Source organism: Tetrao urogallus (assembly GCF_951394365.1).
Source record: "Tetrao urogallus genome assembly, chromosome: 7".
In the NCBI taxonomy this organism is placed as follows: Eukaryota; Metazoa; Chordata; class Aves; order Galliformes; family Phasianidae; genus Tetrao; species Tetrao urogallus.
The window spans coordinates 16,137,568-16,145,981 of NC_136820.1; positions in this window are offsets into that span (position 1 = coordinate 16,137,568).

Consider the following 8,414-nt stretch of genomic DNA (forward strand, 5'->3'; position numbering starts at 1 on the left):
GAGAAGTAATCTCAAACATTTCTGTATGTTTTAAGAAAAATATATAAACATATAAAGAATAATCTTATCCTTAAATTTTACTTTAAATGCAATATAATTAACTATGAGTTGTGAGTAACAAGATAAAACGAAACTCATAACATACAAATCTTCAATAACGTTGCATAATAAAATCACTAAATCACTATACATAAGTCTTGTGAAGCCAATTTAGAAAACCTGATTAAAATATGCTGCAAAATGAAAACGATAATCTAAAAATATATGGGATTGTACGGGGATGAATTAGCTGAATTCCCCTCTATGTTTTTAATTTGGAAAGAGATGAATGCTCACTGACTGTGCCATAGCCATGGTTCTGTGCAGATAGGTTATACATGTTAGCTTTTGTGCTTGCAGTCACATGGTGTAGAAGTAAGGGTGCCAACTTTAATAGAAGAGACACCTGACCATTTGAAATGGAGATTCAGACATTAGAAAGAATATATATGTATATATTTGAAGAAAAGAAAAAAAAAGGGAACCATGAATGAAAATTGGTGAAAAGGCCACAAATGATGAATGCAATAATCTTTGTTATTCAAAAACTACAGTGTGACAGTTCAGCATGGTAGTAACATGTTCATCATATTGATGATCCTAATGATATTATATTAGCAAAGACAGATTGATCTTTTATCCTGTAAAAATACAGTGAGCTCTAAAAATTTCTGAGCTCTAAGGGCTTCTCATCTGCATCTCAGAACAGTAGAAACAGCAAAGACACATCCTTGAGTAATCAGATCATAAATCCCAATTCATTCATATCCAGCATGAGTATATACCAACGTGTTCCTTCAACAGTAGTAAACAAATGTCATGCAGAACATAACCAAGTAAATAAATAGCAGAGATAGAGGCCTAAAATGTAATAAATCTTAGTCCAAGAGAATCTTAATTCCTACCCAAAACTGCAGTTAATTCTGTCTTTGATTATCTAAGAAGAAGCTCAGATCTCTCTTCAAATCAGCAACATATAATTTCCTCTGGCTTCATTTTATTTACTGATGTGCTGCCAGTTGATCTTTGACTTTGTGCAGCAGGTGAGCATGATTATCTCAACATGTTACAATCTTACTGTATGCTCTGAGCTGTATTATGTTTCGCAGAGGGACAGGTATGTTTCAGGGCCAAAAATCATGTAGGATTTCTTTAAGCATGTGCAGGTAGTACAGATATCTTCTGAATCTGACCCTATTTATTAAATATTAATTCAATTTTAAATAGAATTTAAAAATCTAAAAATAATTAAATATGTTTCTAACTAAAGAATTCTAAATATGTACCCATTTTTTCTTAGGTAGTTCTAATAAATTTGAACCTTGTTATGAATTAAGAATGGATATGTACCTCCAATAAAATAATTGGTGATGATATACTATCTGAGCATGAATTTTCCGGTGACAAGAGATTCAATTTTAACGATGATATAAAGGACAACTTATTCTATATTCTTTCAATAAGAGGAGCTAATAGTTATAAGTGATATTATATCTACCTTTCCCCACCTGTTTTTAGTCAGTTCTTCACCTTACACATTTGGTCTCATGGGACATGTCAAGTTTTTCATTCTCTGTTTATTTTCTTTATTAAAGTCCACAAACTAAAGTAGGCAACTTATTTTATTGCTTTCTGGAGATAATTAGGTGATCAGAGTACTTCAGGCTGCAGCAAGTACTTACATTTATGACAAGCAGACTTTCAGGATTATTTTTGGAAAGTAGGAATATAACAATAACAAGATGTGAGATCTCCACCAATCAAAATCCTGTGTGATTAAGGAAGGGAAAAAGCAACTGCTTTGTGAATAGACTTCAGATGTTCCCTTTCTCATTCAAATAATGGTTTGTTTTTGAAATGCACTTCAAAATAAAATTTGTTAAAATCAACAACAACAAAAAAATTACATGTAACCATAAAAATTGTGTAAATTCTTCATTAGGTGATAAATTCTCCTCTATCTTTTCATGAAAATTGCCTTTTACATGGGGCCCTACCTAACTGTAATGAACGAAGCACACATACTATTTTGTATTAATAACAGGGTAAGCATCTTTTCCTAAAATAACACGAGTTCACATATATTTTCAGTTGGAGCTACAGTCTATCCTACCATGCTCATGGGCACCATTTCTGCTAGAAGCCCAATTTAAAAAGTAACTGTTAACTCTTAAGGATAAAGTAGCATGTATAATAATCCAAAAACTATACAGCCTGCCTATTTTTGTGTTGTTGTTTTTTTTTTTTTTTCATCTCCAACTTTGAGTTTTTGCAAATCCTCAAAATTTCCTCTCTGGCAAAATAGCAATGTATTATGACCCTGTTAAAAGTAATGAATTAAAAATGCTACGAATGCTGTGCGTAGGTCCTTTTGGTAAATGATCAACTCTAAAGTTATTTATTAAGTAATCGCTTTGCACAGCCGTTTATCTGAAAAGTGATTCAATTTTAAGTGAAAAAAAGACATTACGGAAGAGGGCTGGTAGTTACTTAACAAAACATACAATTGCATAAACACATGCAACAGCAGAGAGGAATATAGAAATGCATTAGGAGCCCAGCTTGCTTCAGCTGTGAGTTCTTCCCTGACCTCAGCACAAGGTGGAACCAAACAGTAGAAATTAGGCCACATTGTTGAGAGGACTATAAAAGAATAATTCAAGTAAGCAGAGACAAAATCAAAAAGGCCAAATTCAAAAATAGATGCATTTAACAAGATGTATCAGGAATAACAAGGACGGCTTTAGAAGTACATTGATAATAAGAAGTCCAAAGAAAGTGTTGGCCTACTCTTGGTGAAACAAGGAAGCTAATTGCAGGTGATATTGGGAAGAACAGAATGTCACAGTCTTTTCTGAGAAAGCTCTTTCCCAGAAAGGTCAGTTTATGATTAGATGATTACTGCAGCAGATAGAAGGGGAAAAAAATGAGCAAGTAGAACAGGGATGACAAAACTTATTGGAATATTTGCTGCATTGCAATAGTTAGGGGTCTGAGCACAACTCTTTCTCCACAGGAAAAAAAGACTTGGATTTCCCTCAGCCTGACCTACTTCCCATCACTGAACCACTGTGTTCTGTATATTGGAACTGCTAGAGGGACAAGGAAGAACCGAACTAAAAATAAAAGAAACATCAACAACAAAAACAAAAAAAGAGAAGACAGTTTCCTTTGAAGAGAAAGACAGAAAGACAGAGTGGGGGAATCAGTTAGGTTTAAATGCATTCGCCAGAGAAAATTTGAAGCAAAGAACTAAGGTATTTGTAAGCCTGGAAAATAACAAAGAGAGAAATGACATCCAAGATGGTTTTGTTGTGAAAGATCATAAAAAATAATATACTTTTCTTTGTCAGATTAGATCTTGCTGGTGAAAAAAGAGCAGGAAAATTTCAAATTTCTTGAAATTTGTTGCCATCAGAGAGGCTTTGATACCATCTCAATGAACTAGAAAAACAATTTTTAAAAGCCTTTAAAATTCACACAAAACAAGTTGGATAAGCACATGAAAGTAGTGACCTGTGAATTCTCTCTGAAAATAAAGTGAAGTTATCAGGTGATGTGAAGTGCACTCACTTCTATCCAATACTTTCACTAATGAAGTGCATGAGGTAACTGAAAATTGTCTTATTAAGTTTCAAGATGGCATCAGACTGGGACTGTAAGCATAGTGGAGGACAAGATTAGAATCCAAATGTGCAATTCATGATAAATTCAAGAAATAGGCTGAAAATATAGACTGAAAATCAATAATGAAATATGCAACAAAGAATCAACTGCACAATAAAGGCATTAGAACAATCAATTAAGAATGATTTCTGAAAATGATCTAGATTTAGAGAGGAGCACAAGCTGAATCAAGAAGGTATTACTCTTTTAATAAAGGAATTTATCTGCAAGAAACCTGGACAAAGCTACCTCTTTGTTTTACTTTGGGAAGGCTTCAAATAGACGGACATGCATTTTGGGACATTTCATTTCCAAAAACTTGTTCATCAGTAAGAACAAGGCCACCAGAGACTAATGTTCAGATATTTAAAAAATGATCTGTAAAAAAAAATTGAGTATTTGTATTTGAAAGCTGTAAAGAATGAAGATAGAAATGATAGCATAAATATAAAGTGTTTTTTTTTTTTCAACAGCACTTAATGAACAGAAATAATCTATTTCAACTACAGCTTAAAAGACAAAGACAAAGAGTAGGAAAGAGTACAGTAAGGATAGTGGGGGCTGAAATATGTTGCTGAAGGGCTTGTGATGTTTCATTGCTGAAGAACTTTGAGAAATAGGTAGACAGATTCCTGCAAGGAATGACCATGATGAGGAAATCTGCAGCTCCTAACAGCCTCATATGAAATGCTAGGTATAAACTAGGATTTGTTCCTAGTTGTTCCTCCAAAATCTCCATCTTAAACAATATTTGACTCAGTAAGGACAGTGAAACTGCCTGAGGCTTTCAACATTAGCTGCCTAAGGCATTTAATCTCTTTGCATTCTACATACAGTGGGTATTATCTATATACGTACATATATATGTACATACATATAAGCAGCCTGTGCATAAAATAACATATAATGCATATGTGTGTTTGTATTAGTGTGTATACATGTGGTATATATATATGCTGAGGTCAATATGAACATTCAGAGGGTTTTATCCAAAACACCATCTGGAATCCTTAAATTTTCTTTTTCTTCAGTGATTATAAAGTAAATACAAATAAAATAATTTATTTACTTAGGTAGCTATATTTGATGGCGTAACCATTTCCCCACCCCCATTATCTAGAATTAAAACTATCTGTAAGAAGAGTATATTTATGAACATCTGCCTTTATAATCAGTATGTGCATCATTTTCAATATCAACTTTGCAGTGATTTGAATTTTTCTGGATTTTCTTTTCTGGTCATAAAAAGTCATGAACTTTGACTTACTGACCTACTAGTCAATGAAGATTGTAGACTTCATGTGTTATAAAGCTAAGTTATGCAAAATGAATCACCCTCTCTAGAAGTTAAATGTACTTGAAAGAGAGTGGTATGTTAATTAAGTATTTTGAAATAAACAACAGGGAAACAATGACTAGCCTGTGGACCAAGGAGGAATGTACATTCCTTCTTGTAGTGCAGAATTTCCCATTGTGTCTATGTGGTGTGTAAACACATCCAAAAGTCAAATTAGTTGCAAATTACAATTTTTGCAAAGAGAAACAATTGTTGCTAAAACATTTCTTGCCTGCATTATCGAACATTTTCACAGAAACAAACAAACAGAAAACAAACAAATGAACAAAAATAGATATATTTGGAAATGTTGAGAAGTTTATTTTCAAGTCAACTAAAGTTAGTTCATCCTGAACTTTCATCATGTTTCCTCAGAAATGTAATTTAGTGTTAGAAATACAGCCTCTAACCACAATAAAGTAACTCCTAAACCAGAAAAACCACATTGTGGCAGAGAGGATGTCGTTGAGGAGAAGCTGGCTGTAGAAAGAAGGCTTGATCCAACATAACAGTTTAAGAAGGTAGATGTCAAATTCAAACTAACTTAAAATTTAACTTGAAAAACAAACAAACAAATAACTTGAGTATAAAGTTCTTTAGGAAAAAAATCCAGATGTACATTTACTATGCCCAGATGAAAGAAAAATATAATAATTTTATAGTCATTTGATCATATTATGAATTTTAAAAAAGCATTTTAGTAATATAAAGGGGAAAATAATGACAGTAGGATTCACCTACAGTTATCGCGAGGTTGATAATTACTCCTGTACTTTGTCTAAATGCATTACTTAAGAAAGAATCTTTGCAGAGCCCCGCTAAGCTATCTGGAAGCACAGCTCTATATAGTAGGTAGCCACATGCAATAGGTTTAAACATTTGTATGCCTGGATAGATGTTCAGCACAGGAAGCAAAGTTGACCCAGGACTTTTACTAGAACAAAAATACTTTGAGGCATGCTGACATTACTCAGTTTTATTGGTTTACGGTGTGATATATGGAAAGAAGTCACACCCCTCTGTAATCTAGCCATCCATTTTAAGCAAACATTCTAGTAAAAAATAAAGCCTTAAATGATGATTTTACAATTTAAAGTCTTGAAGGTGAAACAAACTAACAAGGTTTTTAGTGAAGTTTTAAATCAAAACAACATTAAAATGACACTAGAAAACTATATGAAGAAATTGGTTCTGAATGAAAAAATAAAGATAAGAATTAATAAATTAAAAAAACGAGAAGATAGTGAAGAATGTCTTTGCCTTCATCTCTTAAATAATTTGTGCTTTTCTTTGTGAATACGAAAGGACTGTCTTCACAGAATGAACAATAAATCTACATCTTGACCATTCCTAAGAAAGTAAGACTTTATTTTTATTTGCAAAATAAACAGGAAAGAATAAAAGACCTTACTTGTGTTTTGTTTTTCACAAACATACTCAAATTCGAAAATGTGAACTGAAGAATTTTCAACAGAGAAGACACAGCATTACATGTCAAGCAGCGTTAAAGGGTAGAAATAATATTTGTGTATGTGTTTTCTTCTAAAGGGAAAAAAGAAAACTTTAAATATTTAAGCACAGACAAACTGTCTTGAAAATATACTCACATCATATCTGCACTGAGACTTGTGTGGCATTTTCCCTAGAAGAAAGCTAATTCAGACTTACTAGTTTTGAGTACGTTTTGGCCACAGAAGTAGTTCTAAGCTGGTACATATACTGCATAGAATGGCTTTTGATTTCCAGCCCTGAAAATGAATCCCTCCGTGTTAAAATCAAACTGTGATAAGATTGTATAGTAATGCTGCTACACCGTAATTAAGATTGCAAAGTGGAAAATAAATTTACCAGTGGAAACTGGAGATTGTTAGAAGCAAAAAATAATTAGCTTAATTGGAATTTGACTAGGACAAATTACAATAAATTTTAAGGAGTCAGTGGCACAAACATGAAATGAAACTTTGTGTAGCCAGAAAATGAAGTCAGAAGACAAGAAAATAAACTACAGATATATATTACAGTCTACAGTCTGAAGGGAAAATGATGCTTAAATCATAAATCTGAAATATAAAATTATTAGTTATGTAATGATTAAATTATAAGTCCTGCAGTGATATTGAAGCCAAGATTTATATTTCTTATAGATCTGAAGATGTTTCAGGAACACACCTTATCCTATGTTTTATTCTCAAAGTGTGCTTTTAAGTTATGTTCTATCCTGGTTCAAATACACCAGTGGGCAGTGTCACCAAATCAGCAACATAAAACAGAAAAATGTTTTTTCTTTTTGCCAAAAGCCAGGTAGATGAAGGTTCTGAAATATTTGCACAGGTTGTTAGAGGCTGCATATACTAATCTGAAGGGACATGTTTGCTGTAGGAACACATTTCTCTGTCTTCAAATTACTCATATTCCATTTCATCCCAGCTCACAATCGTACTGAATATCATACACAGCATGAGTTCAGCTAGATATCAGTCCCAAATTCAGAGGGTTGCATCAATGTATAGATTATGCTTCCTTTAGCATGTACATATGACACTAAGAAGAATATGAAGAGCTGAAAACATTACGAACAGGAAAGATAGGACAGAACGTTTAAAATAAATGGAGGTTATTAAGTTCAGATTGTGTTTTGAATGAGAAGTCTTAAAGCTATATGGATTACCCAGAAAGCTCAATCCACTGTAATTAGAAAGCTGCGAAACTCCCTGACCTTATATAAAATCAAGATATATTGTTGGAACAGCTTTTAATAGTACTTCAAGTACCAAAGTTTGTACAAAGGTCACTTGTAACAATGCCTGTACCATTCCCATGCTTTTGTCAATCACTCCTGCTTTGGTCATAAAATGCTTCTATATTCTCATTTGCAACTCTGGTAATTGGAACATAAATCTGGAGAGAGAGAGTTAAATAAAATGCTATTAAATGATGTGCTCTGTAGCTTGACTGTATCTCAGCAAAGTATTTATTTTCACATTGTCCAATGACAGATGTGCTGTGTAGTCTAACAAAATCAAAAATAGCTTGCACAATAAAGCCTGCTTTTTTAAGATTTTTGATTATTGCCATTGAACTAGATTTGTGACATTCAAGCAATCTTTTTTCTTTCCAAAATGTTGTTCAAAGATGGTGATCTGTTTCAATAAGATTTTTCTTTCTTCATTAGTAAGGATAACTTGCAGTGTCAGTTCAGATACCATAGAACAAAAGAGAATGGAATTCATGTGTCTTGTTTGTATTTTTTGTACAGAGCTTGAATTTAATCTCTCGATCTGCAATTAAAATTTATCAGAGCCTTGCTAATATTAAAGGGAAAAAGACTTCTAGAGGAAAGTTTTACAAATGGAGAATGAGATGTGGGAAGACT